Below are 14191 nucleotides of genomic sequence, written 5' to 3' on the forward strand. Positions count from 1 at the left end.
ACCGTTTGTATAAGAACCAAGTGGATCTTTCCCCCACCCACACAAGTCCCACCCCTCCACTGCTTGATGCCCAAGCTTCCGTGGGAAGCAGTAGGCTTCAGGGTCAGCCTGCCTGGGTCCAGATTGCAGGCCTGCCAGCTACAGGTGGCGTGACTTTGGGTAAGAGACTTCGCCTCTCTGTGCTTCAGTTTCTCATCTGTAAAAAGGGGGGAAAAAAAAAACAAAAACCCCACGACATGATAGCCTCTTTACAGGGCGATTCTGAAGAGTCAAAGAAATAATATATATCAGAAGTCTAGCACACAGGAGGCACGCAATAAATGTTCTATCACTTTCCCACCAGTCCCTACCTGTCCTTTCAGGTAGAGATCTATGTGTTTTCATCTCATTATTTCAAGTTTTTCTATTTTTGTGTCTGTGTGTCTATGAAGTATATAGCGTATTATCCAAAAAGGATATAAACATTTATAAATAAACATACATGGGGGGTGTATGTTTAAAATGTTTTTACTGAAAAATAAAATAAAATGTTTTTGCAGATAAGGAATGTAAAAATGTTGGAGATCACTATTTTGAAACCCAGTGGAATTGATAGAAACAGAGAATATTAGAGCTGGAAGGTATTTTAAAGGCCTTCAGTCCCCCCCCCCCCCGCACTCCTCCTCCTATCTGATGTATAAACCTCTCTGTTATACTAGATTGCCTCCAGCAACAGGGAGCTCATTACCTTTTTGGGCAATCCATTTTGTTCAGCTCTGGGAATGATTTCCTGAACTCAATGCCTACATGTGTTTCAGCTGCTTCTGAGCTCTGCTCCTCTGTGTCACAGCTCTGGGATCTCCCTCCCGAGAGCCAAAAGCCAGGCTGTGTGCACAGTAGGCCTTCAAAAATGTCCCATGAATGAGTGGGGTGGCAGAGGGATGAGAGGGGGATGGGAAGGATGACGTTCTTGCCAATTCTCCTTTGGAGGGTACACTAACAACTCAGTGCTGTGTCCCTCTGGGAGGGTCTCAGTCTATGTAATATGTGTCTATGGGTTTGTTTGCATGTGTTTGTCTATACGTTTGTGTGCATGCTATTGTGTTCCTCCGTGTGGCTTTGTCTCCATGGACGTGTGTGTGTGTGTTGCACTGCAAATATCCATGTGTGCTGTGCATGTCTTTCTCTAGGTCTTTGTATATATGTGTGTTGGGTGGGGTGTCACCGGAGGGGCGTGTGTCTGCTTTGATTTGTTTGAATGTTTGTGAGTGTATGCTGTCTGCAGATGTCCATGTGTGATGTGCAAGTCTCTCTGTGTCTTTGTGTGTCTGCCTCTGTGTGTGTATGTGTCTGCATGAGTATGCCTCCCCTCCCCTACTCAGCCCTACTGGGGAGCCAGGAGTGACTCCCCTGCAGCCTGGTCGACTGAAGGCCGTCTGACTGGCAGGCAGCAAGGGCTCCACACCCCTCCTCTCCTGCTCGGAGGCTGTGCTAATCACTGGCTTATATGCAGATGGCAAATGTGTGGCTGCCAGGCTGGGAGGAGGGACTGTGGAGGGGGTGTGCAGATGAGCAGACACCAAGGAGCGAGAAGACAATTTAAAGGCAGAAAGGGAAAAACACTCCCGCTTGGCTTTGGAATTAGGGGTGGAGGGTTCTCTCCAGAAGCACGGATTTTATCATGAGCATGTGATGTCTATGATATTTTCCTTCTAGTCAAGCTAGAGTCTTAGAGTCACAGGACTCTAGAATTCTAGAATTTTAGATCTATAGGATTCTCGAATCTCAGCGTCATGTAACTCCAGACTCTTAGAACCATGTTCAGGGACTCTAATCCTCCTGGGATCTTAGGATCTTCAAACACAGACCTTCTCTTTCTCCCTGTTCTTTGGCCTTTTTTGTAGAGAACCATGGCCAAGGAATGACCTTGAATGTTCATCCTGTCCACCCCCTGGCCCTGGGCCGGGCAGTGGAGAGAAGCTGGCCCACTCAGCTAGGACATTCTTGGGGATATTGAACTGCAATCTTCCTTGACAAGGACTTGTCTCCGGAATGGCCTGGGCTCTCATATTACCCTTACCTTCCGCTAGGACTGCGTTCCCCTCAGAGACAAAGGCGCCTGTGTTCCCAGGATGTGTTTTCAGCCAGGCGGGAGCTGATGTAACAGCCCACAGGTAGAGGAGAGCCAGGGCGGGGCTTCTCTGAGGTCCTCAGCTATGGCGGCTCAGTAACCCAGCCTGGGGGTTACCAGGCAGCCACATGCCCCAGGATGCCCACTTGGGTATCTCCTTCCTCTCACGGCTTCCCAGGACGGCCGCTTAAAAGGCTAGTCCTAGTGCAGGGATCCTGGGAGCCATGGGCTGTCTCTGAGGGAGGTCACTGCGCCGTACTTTGACCTCCTCCGGGACTCACCCAAGCTTCGGAGCATGGCAGAGTTTCAGGTCCTGACTGCTAACAGTCCCATCTCTCCCATCACACCTGTCCAGCCAACTGAACTCCCTACTCACCTTGAATCTATTGAACTTCCTCATGCCTCCAAATCTGCACGGGCTTGTTCCCCTCTACCTCTCCGTTGTGATGCAAACTCTTATCCATCCGTGGAATGCAAGGTCTCACTCAACAGTAAGTGTCACAAGAGAAAGAGTTTGACTTATTGACTATTTTATTTCCCAGAATCGACAACAGTGTTTGGCACACCGTAGGGTCTCAGTCAATGTTTGTTGAACGACTAACTGATCGAAGGCATCCTTCAGAATTTCCCCTCTGAGGCTTCTAGTCCCCAGCCCCTCATAGGTGTCTCCCCAGGCCCACACCTCTGCTAGGATTACGTCTGGCCCAGAACTTACCGCCCTAGGTCATGAGTCTTTGCTTACTGTGTTTGTCTTCTTCACCAGACCAGGAACCCCTTGAAGTGAGCACCATGCCTGATCAATCTTTCTACATACAGCGTCCAGTTCAGAGCCTGGCACCCAGCAGGTGCCCAGTAAATGCAGAGCAGTTGCCAGCAGCCCAGCTTGGTGACTTGAAATCCCCCATTGGTCCCAACTGTGAGCCCTGGTCCAAGCTGTTGGCAACATCTGCTCCAAAGTCTCATTTACAATTATATGTTCCCAGGCTCCTGCCACTTAATATTTAATAACCAGGTGGCTGGCCTGCTCTGGCAGCCACTTAAACCCCTGATTGCCTCTTGTCTGAACTTGGCCCCGAGTGAGGCGGGGATCACCCTGGGGTTAACTATGAGGCCTATATCCCGAGTCTGGGGCCAGCATCGCGCCAGAGCCCTGGGGACAGAAGGAAGGAATGCCCGTCTGTTTGAGGCTCCTGGATGACCTTACCAGGCAAGGCAGGGGGTGCATTTGCTGCAGCTGACTCCTCCCCTCCTCTCCACCATGTAGGGCTGCGCCTGCCCCATGCCCTCATAAGCCCGGGAGGAGGACAGAGGAAAAATGTCAACGGGACCTTCCCTGACTCACATCCGAGCTGGGTGAGGAGGAAAGGGGGATTCCGCCTGGGCTGTATCCCAGCAGGAAAGGTGGGTCTATCCTATGTGGCTTGACCCCCAGGAGCCAGGGCCAGCCAAGGGGGGTTGGTGGAGAGGCTGTGGTGCCAGCCACGGCGTGGGTGTTGGCAGCCATGCGGGCCTCTCCTGGTGTAGGGCTGGGGAGTCCTTCCAAGTCGGCTGTGGAAGGAGGTGAGGCAGGGCTAGAGTTACCTGCCCCTCAGGATTGCCGAAGCTACTGCCCTGTACTGGGAAATCCTGCGGGCGCAGGGAGCCGGCCTCTGCAGCACTGCTAGGGGAAAGGGTGGGGAGCAGTCACGGGAAGGTTCAAGAAGAGGAAACAACAAGTGTGAAGGCTCTGAGGTGAAGATTCTTGGCACTGCTGAAGCCTCGGGGTCAGGGAAACAGTCTTCAGAACGAGTTTCTCAGTGGATTCTGGAGGAAGGTGCTGCTGGAATTCATGCCTGGGAAACCACAGACTTTTCAGATCCCAGAGAGGATTTTACATCGTCAGGAGACTTGGTTTCTGGGTCTCGCTCTGCCCCTAACAAGCCCAGCGGCGTTGGGCAGGTCCCTGCCCCGCGCTCATGCTCTCACTGCACACACTGGATGCTTCCGGTGTGGAGAGTCCTCTGTTCTCCCCTCAGAGGTCATCTGGCCCCACCCAGGAAACTGAAACCCAGAATGCCAGCCTGCATGATATGCAGGGCTGGTCCTGGGAGAAGGTTGGGCAAGACACTCGGCGCTTTTGATGGGCAGTATTTCTCGAGCATGTACTATGTGCAAGGTGCCTTGCTAAGGGAACCCTTTACTGACGTAAAGTCTCATTTAGTCCCCTGTCACCCTCATCCTCTCTCTTCCTCTCACCCCCTCACCCATTCACAGGGCCTGTTGACAGCACCTTTAAGCCCCAGTTCGAGTCCATTTGCCTCTTTCCACCTTGCCCACACTACTGTCCCCAAGCACCACCTGCCCTCCCCTGGACGCTGTGCCGGCCCCTCCCAGCTCTCCTGCCTCCACCGTGGCCCCGGCAGTCCTTCCCCAACCAGCAGCCAAGAGGCCTTTGAATGGTCTAAACTGGGTCATGTCCCTCCCCTGCTTTTGAAAACCTCCAGGGCTGCTCTGGTGCTTAGAATCAAACCCCAGTCCTAGGGCTAACACTGCCCTATATGGCCAGTCCCTCCGTCCTCCCAACACTGAGGTTGTACCATCTTTGCTGCTCACTTCACTTCAGCCATGCTGGCCTCCTTCCTGCCCTCGATGTGCTGGCCAGATGCAACCCAGGGCCTCCATGCTTGCTGTTCCCTCTTCCTGAGACCTTCCCCGGGACTGGCGGCCACGGTGTTATCAGCGATGCGCTTCTCGATTTTGCCCCCAGCTGGGTCTCCCGCCGCCTTGAGGCTGGGGGCTGAGGGTCTAGGATGAGCTCAGCTTCACCCACGCCCCTCCACCCAGAGGCCACCCCCTGCGGCTCCTGGAAGCCCCCCGGTCTGGTTGCTGGGCAGTGATCTTGGCCCCCCGCCCCGCTGTGGGTTTCCAGCACCCCTTTCTCTCTGCTGCGGCCATTGCTACGCTAGTTAAGGGAATAACAAGGCACTTTTCCTATTACCTGATGCAAATACCTTTTCGTTGCCAGAGTCAGTTCTACAGCTCTGATCTCCCTGTGACCTGGCCCAAGGACTTCCTGCTGTAGGCTCCAGCCCAGGCCAGGCTGGGGCACTCCCCACCCTGCCCCCCCCACTCCCCATCATAGTCCCTGCAGGGCTAGGGCCCAGAAGTCACCAGTCCTGTTCCAGTCACCTTAAAGCAAGGCCCACGGTGCGCAGGCCTTTTGCCTGTTCAGTCCTCACGTGATCGCGTACAATTCTGACGCCCATCGTGCAGCCTTGGAGACGGAAGTCTATGTACCCTCAAATGGGGGTCCAGTGGGGTCGTGCACTACAAGGCTTGACCCCCTCTCCCATCCCTTCCTTGGGGCTTTATCCTTGTGACCCCTTGAGACGCTATTTCTCTATCAGTTACATATTAGCATCTCTACAGATGGAGATAAGGGTGGTGCTGTCTCACAGGCACACTGTGGGGGGGTGGGACTCTCTGCTCTTGCCAGGGAGCCCAGGAAGGTGGATGTATGAACATGGGGGCAGAGTGGGGTAGGAGAGCTCCCAAAGCTTGCCGCCTAGGAGACTTCCATCCTATGACCCCACACCACCAAGCATACCTGGCTTAATTCACATTTAGTGCCTCAAGCATGTCCAGGGCATCTGGAAGTTGCTGGGGTCACCCAGAGAGATACGATGGACCTCCCCCAAATGACTGTGTTTATCTCAGAAGACAGCAGGACAAGGGGCAGCGCCCCCACCCCTGGTTGAGAAGATGGGGAGGGAAGAATGGGTGTGATGCTCTGCAGGGGGGAGGTCTGGTCAAGGCGGGACTCCCAATGTGGGCAAAGGCTGGGAGGTTAGGACTTGAGGGGTGTCCCAAAGGAGCCTCCCCCTCTTGAGTCTCCCCTCAGCGGGTCACCTTACCCACCTCAAGGTTCACCCCCGCGATGGCTGCCAAGTATCTCTGACCCTTCCCGGACACGCCTCCTGGATGCCCCACGGGCCCTAGGAAGGATCTTGCCAGCTACCCACCCACCCTCAGGCCATGGCTCTTCAATCCGGCCTCCACACAGCATGGGTCAGGCTTTCTGCAAGTCAAGACAGTTCTGTAGCCTTCAGTGGCACCTCTGTCTTCCTCAGGGTGCAGTCCAACTTCTTGGCCAGGACTTCAGGGTCTTTCCAAGCCGCAAGGGCTCCCCCAGCCCCATGGAGCTGTCACATGGCATTTTTATGCGTATGCCTCCAAGGGTTTGCACAAGAGCGCCATCTTGCCACATCTGCCTGGCAAACTCCTACTCGTGTTTGGGAACCCGGTTCTCAAGGGCCTCCTTTAGGAGGCTTTTCCAACAAGCTCCCTATTCCGGGTTAGGTGTCCCAGGCTACGCAGCTGCTTCCCTTAGTAACGTCCCCACGAAACTTTACAACCTGTGCACCTTCTTCCTTTCCCCCTAGACTGTGGGATCCGGGAGAGGGGTGGGCTGGTAGCAGTGGGCAGGTAGAGACGACTCTGATTTGAACTTAGCTCTAAGAGGCTCTGGAGCCTCCACCTGAGGGGACCTGGCTTCAAATCCTGCCTTAGCCATCTTTTAGCTGCACAACCTTGTACAAAGGAACTTAACTTCCCTGTCCTCCACTTTCTTATCTGTAAAATGGGCAAAATCATCCTATTACCTCCTCTCTGGGGCTGTTTTGAGGATGAAATGAGCATGGGGTGCTTAGAAGAGGGCCTGACACATGGTAAATGCTCAGTAAATACCAGTTCTTATCGTCACCTCCAGATCCTGAATAGGCAGGTCCTTCGAAAGGCCCATTCACCTGACAAATAAAAAACTCGTTCTGTCCAGGTCCGAATTGTCTCTAAGCCAGTGTTTCTCAAACTCAGATGAGCATCAGAATTGGTTAGGGTGGTGTGAAAAAGATAGATTAGTCAGCCCCAGAGGGTCCTGGGTGGGCCTGGGAAAGAGGTTTTTTAGCAAGTTCCCTGTGTTCCAGTCTGGGTTTTTTTTTTTTTTTTTTTTTTAAGATTTATTTATTTATTTATTTGAGAGAGAGAGAGAGAGAGAGAGACAAGCAGACTCTCTGCGGAGCAGGGAGCCCGATGCGGGACTCGATCCCAGGACCCTGAGATCATGACCGGAGCCGAAGGCAGACACTTAAGGACTGAGTCCCCCAGGCGCCCCTCCCTGTATCCCAGTCTGATGCAGGTGGTCCAAGACCAGACAGATCCACTGCTCTGGCGGGGGTAGGGCAGTGTGTATAAAAAAAGAGGGCTTTGCCATGGAAACATGACTTACTGCCATCCACTGCCCCAACAAGGAAGGTTCGGGGATGTGGCAGAGTAGTCAAGGTCCTGCCTCTGCAGACAGGAGGCCCGGGTTCTAATCCTGACTCCCGTCTTCCAGGCTGGTGGCTTTTCCTCTGTGTCCCATACCCCTCTCTGAGAAGTGGAGCTTCCAGAAGCTCGCACCTCCTGCCATAAGGGTTGGATGAGTCTTCATTCAGAAACGCCCCTGAGAGCAAGACATAGTGAGCCCTCAGCAGGCAAGGGTGGCTGTTACTTTCGCCCTGCAGCCGTTTGTCTTCCGAGGCCTGCTCTCCCTGAGTGTTTTATTTTCTGGTGATAGATTCCAGCTCATGTTCGGGACCTGCACCTGCATACAAATGCCAAGAGCCTAGGCAGCCCCGGGATCTGTCCTCGCCTGCTCTCTGCCAAGCACCAGGCTGTGGGTTTCCAGCAAGCCCGGAAGTCCCAGGGCCTCTTATGAGGCTGGGACCACCATGGCCTGTGGTGGCCGGAAGCAGCCAGACTGCCGGTCCCTTTGAGAGTAGTGTCCCCGTGAGAGAGTGACGGCTGGGAGGTCTTCGGGGACTTGGGAGCTGCCGGGACAATCGGTTGCTGTTTGGGGGAGTGAGGTTGGCAGGGCCTTGCCCCTCGGCACTGAGCCCCTGCCAAGCCCCTGCCAAGCCCCTGCCAAGCCTGGGCCTGGTTTCCCACTGCCTGCCGGTTCCAGGGCATTCGGGGAGGGCCCCGGGGGGGGGGGGCGGGACTCACTGCCCCTGCTCCAGAGCCTCAGCTAGGGTGGAGGAGGCCCAAGCAGGCTTGCAGAGTGGTGGACACGCTCTGTGGAGGCCCTGTCATCTGCCGGGCTAGAGGTGGGGTGCCGAAAACTTGCCCACACAGATGCCTCACTGGGCTGCCAGGGGTTCACGTGGGCCACAGGGATGCGGGAGGCCTGTGTTCTTGGGTGGCCCCTGTCGCATGCTTTGGTTGGAGAAACAACAGGGAACAAAACAGAGTCTCTGGCCTCATGCAGGCTGTGTTCGCCTGCAGGGAGATGGGGGCAAAGCTGGAGACAGTGCAGGGGGGAAAGGTAAGGAGCCCAGGGGGACACAAGGTGATGGCGCAGGGCTTTTTTTTTCTTCTTTTTTTTTTTTAATTGATGTACAGCTGACACACAAAGTTACATGAGTTCCAGGCGTACAACATAGTGATTTGACAAGTCTATATGTTCTGCTGTGCCCACCGCAAGCATCACACCACCTGTCACCACCCAAGGCTATTACCATACCACTGACTATATTCCCTGTGCTGTAGTTTTTCTTTTTCTTTTTTTTATTGCAGGGGCTGGTTTTGCCAGAAGGATGAGTAAGAGTCTCTCCAAAAAGGCGACATTGGAGCAGAGACTCAAAGGGTGCAGTGGAGGAAGAAAGACACGTGGCTCCCTGGAGGAAGGGTGTTCAGGCTCTGGGAACAGCATGTGTGAAGCTGTGGGCAAAGAGAGGAGCTGGCCTGTTTAAGAAGAGCCCAGAGGCCAGAGCAGCCGGAGTGGCGAGGTGGAGAGGAAGACGCCACACAGCTGCGAAATGGGGGCACCTGGCTGGACACTTACTCATTCTGATGCCAGAGCCCCTTCTCACCATGTCACTAAGATCCTCTCTGGTGAAGTACATACAGGTGGTACCTTGTAACCAGCAGCCCTGGGCTCCCTGGGTCTGGTTACTCGTGTTCCTTTTCACATTCAGAGGGGCTGTGTGCTGAGCACCCAGAAACCTGGCCTTCTCTGAGGACCTCCTGGAGATCTAGAATCTGACTGGCCTGGGTTGTGTCCCTGCTCTGCACCCACCAAGTCAATGGGCTTTTCGGGGCCTTGGCTTGCTCGTCCATACCCTGGGGCTAATTCTCCATACGTCAGAGACTGGTAAGAGAGGGATGGAGTCAGGAGAGGGGGGTGATAAGAGAACATTAGCCCCCACCCCCTTCAGGTCTCTAAAGCTGCGGTCCTTACACCTCAGAGCAGCCTTCCCTGGGCATGTGCTCAGGAGGAAGCATTGCTCCCCAGGGATGCTAGTCTGCAGGCCTGGGGGGCTTAAACGGGCTTCCTGGGGGGTTCTGACGCAGGGGGCTGGAGGACCACCCCAGGGGCGAGGCTGCTGTAAAACCTCGTACAAATGGGAACCTCAGTGGCCCCCTCTGGTCCCCTCCCGGGGCTCTCTGCTTTTCCTCCGTGGCATTCATCACACTTGTAATTACTTGTTTAGCATCTGTCTGCTTCTCTGGGCTGCACGTTCTCATTCTCGACCGGCCTTGTTCATGGCTGGGTCCCCAGCACCGAGCAGCCTGCCTGGGGCGTAATAAATGTTTGTTGGGAAAACAAACAAACAGACGCCTGGCTGGCTGAATGAATGCATGGATGCTCTTTGGAGCAGCAGGACTCCGTGTGCCCCCAGGGACTGGGTTCTAACACAGGCTCTGCGGCGGAAGGCTTCCTGGGTGATCTTGGGCAAGTCACAGTGTTCTCTGAAGACCTGGATTAGTGAGGAGGGGCGGGGGCAAAGGATCCCGGAGGATTCCGGACAGAGATGTGGGAACAATTCCAGGGGAAGGGCATGACGGGAGCAAAGACAAGGGAGGGGCCAGATGTCCGGGGCACCAGTGGTCTTCCTGCCCCATGGCATGGGTGGGAATGTGCTGTGCGTGCTGCGCGTCTTGGAGTGTGTGAGTGTGTGAGGAAGCGAAGGCACAGAGAGGGATGAAGCCCTCCCTGATGCCCCTCTGGGCGCGGGTCAGGCAGCTCCCGCCCTTTCATAGGGAGGGACCAGGTAGGGGGGGCCATGCTGTGCAGCAGGGGGACAGGGCAGGCCTCTTTGGGGAAACTTTCAGGCCAGTGGTGGGCGCCCTGAAGTTCAGGCTGATGAGCCCAGATGTGGGTCTGGAGGCCCCGAAGAGAACAGAGGGCAGGGAGGCTTTGAGGAAGAAAATGCACCCACAGAGAAGATCCCTGGAGGCTGGCGCTGCCAAGGCAGCTGCAGGGTACCGGGACTTGCAGGTGGAGTCATCCCCCAGACCTCATGCTTGTTTCTCCTTTCTGGCGGAGGAACCTCAAGGAGCATTTCTCAGTGGGGGCTGGGGCGGGAGGGAGCGCTATTTGGCCAGCTTAGCTCAGTGGCTGGTGTGTGTGTGTGTGTGTGTGTGTGTGTGTGTGTGTGTGTGTGTGTGTTCCTTAGAGGGTGACTCCGAGTGGACCCCATGCCTCTACAAGAGGGAATTCTATCATGGAACTCGTTTGGTGGCCCCCGGGTGGCACAGGGTTGCACAGCAAGCTGACACTAGAATATTTTGAGCTTGCAGTAATGGAAGCAAACAGCAATTTGGCGTGTCTTCAGGCTTGAAAGCCGCAGCCTGGCGTTCAGTCATTGGCGGCCGTCATTACCCACCGCTAATGGAGGTTGTGTTCCCAGGCCGGGGAGGGAGAGAGGGCTCAGAGAGGTTAAGTGACTTGCCCAGCGTCACAGGGCCCGTAATGGGAGGGCAAGGTCCAAGGCGCAGAGTTTGGCCTCTCCCCCCTCCCCCAAGGCCAGGCCGCTCCCCAGAAAGATCCTCTCTCTGAGCAGTTCCTAAGCGCTGGTTTCCATAGCAGCAGGGCCATTCCTGCACAATGGATCCCCCATCTTCCCTGGGCTTTGCTGCTGTGGGGGCTGCAGGGGCGGGAGATGCTCTGTCCGGGGGGACAGCGGGTGTGAGGCAGAGACAATTTGGATGGTCATGGGGCCCCCAGCCCTTCCAGAAGGGCCACTCTTTTTTTTTTTTTTTTTTTCAGTTCTGCCCTTTCAGCTCCGGGATTGGGTTCACTTCTAGGCAGAGGGTGGGGAGAGAAGAGAGAGAAACATGAGAACACCAGAAACAGAGAATGGGAAATACAGAGACAAAAGCATACAGAAGCACCGCTTTGCAGACAAATCACTTCATTTCGCCTTTACCACCTTGGGAGGTGGCTTCTGTTTTTTCCGCCATTTTGCAGATGCCGAAACTGAGGGCAAATGCAGGGCTTCTCAAAGTCTAGTCCAAGAGCCAGCCTATCTCACCTGAGTGGTGGCGGGGAGGGTGCTGGGTAAAACACAGGTTCTCTGGCCTTGCCCTGGACCCATGCAATCAGAATCTCTGGAGTGGGGCCAGGGATCTGCACTTAGGAATTTCCCCAGGAAAATTTTCTAGAGAGTAAAGTTTGAGAGTGTCCCCTGCCGGGACGTCTGCTCTGCACTCTGCCTAAGCTTATGCAGCGCGGAAATGCAGAGCCAGGATTTAGGACCCAGGAGGGCGTGAGAAAGAGAGGAAAGTGACAAAGAGAAGCTTTTCAAAGCAAGACAGATATGCCTCAGAAAAGGAGGTAGAGAGGGAAATAGGTAGAAAGAGACAGGCGGGGAGAAGACCGCAGAACTTTAGGGAAGGAGTGATCTGGTAGGGCTGGAGTGAGCTCTGTTGACCATCTGCCCTCTGAACAGAGCCCCTCACTACAGTCTTACAATGAGACGAGATGGGGTCCTGTTGCTCTCATTTTCCGGAGGAGGAAACGGAGGGCTGCAGAACAAAGGAGCAGAGCCAGGCTGGAGCCCCGGCATCCAGCTTTGGAAGAAGTGCTGGCTCTCACCAGCAGACAGGCCGCCTCTTAAACAGAAGGCTTTTGGAGAGAGGGGCAACTACGTGAGGAGAGTCAGCAGAGCTGGCCCCTGTCCCCTGAGAGGCTGGAGGCTGCGTGCACGTGGCCAGGAGTCCCGGAGGCCTGGGCCATAGGCTGGTGGCCTGTCTGTTTCCCCTCCCTAACCAGGCAGTCAGAGAAGGGGCTCGGACCCGGACCCAGATCTTGGCCCTACTGCTTGCTACCTGTGTGGCCCCAGGCGAGCGGCTTAGCCTTTCTGTGCCTCAGTTCCCTCACCCACAAGTTGGGGATACCAGTGAGACCCATTTCAAAGGGTTGTTGTGAGGCCCCGTTTGACGTGGCCAGGAGCAGAACCTATGTTAGCGAGGGTTCAGGAACAGCTAGTGTCTGGAAGTACCTAGAAATGCAGGGGTCTTATAGAAGGGCCTCACAAAATGGTGTGTTTCTTGGCGCTCTCTTTGCCCTGAACTGGGGCAAGGGAGGGGGAGAGGCTCCCAGTGAGTCCTGCTCTTCTCTGAGTCCAGGGCAAACCTACCAAACACGGAGTCACTGGTGGGGTGGAAACAATGAACCCGCTCACCCGAACACCTGCTGCGACAGGCCCCCAGCCCAGCGAGCCTCACCGGGGCTTCCTGGGGAGCTCCTTAGCCTGTGACTCATGAGAGAGAGCTCGCAGCCCAATCTGCTCTGCCCAGCTGCTGCAGTGGTTCTGATGGGCACCACCAGGTCCACTGGGCCTCTCTGCCAGGTATCCTTTGGGCACCTTAGTAGAGCACCCAGGGGAGGCACGGGAGCCCCGGGGATGCCCCCTTCACCCTGCTGGGAGGAATGAGCCGTCCCATTTTACAGATGAGGAGACAGAGGCTCAGAGAAGTAGTGACTCACCCCAGGCCACAAGGTAAACGGTACAACCGGGACCCACACCCACCCCTAGCTGTGCTCTAGGTGCTTCCAGTGAGCACGTATTGGCCTCTGCTCTGTAGCGGGCATGGATGATACATGCGAGCAGGTCCTTACCTGCATCTCTCTCACAGGCTGGGACCAAGCAGAGGAGGAAGGAGCTCCTTCCCACGTGATGTGATGGGAGCTGTGGCAACAGCTGACATTTCCCAAATGCGCCAGGAGCGCTCCCCAGGACGGTTCACAGGGGGACTCATTACCCCTCTCCACAGGGGGTGACATCCCTCGGGTGGCGAGGAGCAGCCGACCTCGGTCCAGCACCTGTTTTGAAATGTGGACGGTCTTGGGTTGAGTGGGACGTGGGGCGGGGACAGTTGGGAATGAAACTTGTGACCGCTGGGCCTTTCTGCAGTGGTGCTGGGCCACATGAGTTTCCCGCCTTCGCTCTTCTGCAAATGCAGACCCACTCGAAGCTCTGGTACGATTGCACTCGGCTGCATTTTACATGGTTGGGTCTTTGGGACTCCGCTCATTAGATGAGCGCAACTCTGTTATCACTACTCCCGTTCTGGATGAAGAACACTGAGGCCCAGGCATTCCAAGGAGGGAGGATTTGAACCTGGTGCGTGGCTGCTAAGACCGGTCCCCTGCTCCTGCTTCCCGGTTCTCTGGGAAGGGAGGGAGGAGGGCAGGCTAGGAGGTAGGACACAGGCTAGAGTGGTAGACAAGCGGGAGGCAAGATGGAAAACAGGGTGGAGGGGCTGGGGGTGTGGAGCTCCAGCACGCGGCCTGCCGGGTGGGGGCCGACTGGCTGCAGGGCAGAGCGAGCACGGAGCATCTGCCTCGGCAGGCAGGGCCCGTGAGCCCCTCCGAGTATTCTCCTGCAGGGTGGTGACGAGGCAGCCTCATCTCGTCAACCAGGTGATGCTATTAGTAAAATGCAAGTCAGGTCACGCTTTCATCTGCCCAGAAGCTCCCGTGGCTCCCTGTTGCATGCAGAGAAACACCCAAGTCCTTGCAGTGGCCTGGGTGGCCCTGCCCTGCCACCCCGCTTCTCCCCTGACCTTGCCTCCAGCCAGTCTCCCCACGCTCACGTGCTTCTGGAACCTGTCTACCTGCAAAGCTCTTCCCTGAGATATCTGCCTGGCCCCCTCATCTTGCCCAGCTCTTTCTGAGGGAGGCCTTCCCTGGCCACCCTCTTCCCACCCCACCCCCCTTCCCCTTTCTTGGTTTAATTATTATTCCCCGCGACGCTTGTCATCATCCAGTACCTCATG

This window comes from Zalophus californianus, chromosome 8 (genome assembly GCF_009762305.2).
Source record: "Zalophus californianus isolate mZalCal1 chromosome 8, mZalCal1.pri.v2, whole genome shotgun sequence".
Taxonomy (NCBI): Eukaryota; Metazoa; Chordata; class Mammalia; order Carnivora; family Otariidae; genus Zalophus; species Zalophus californianus.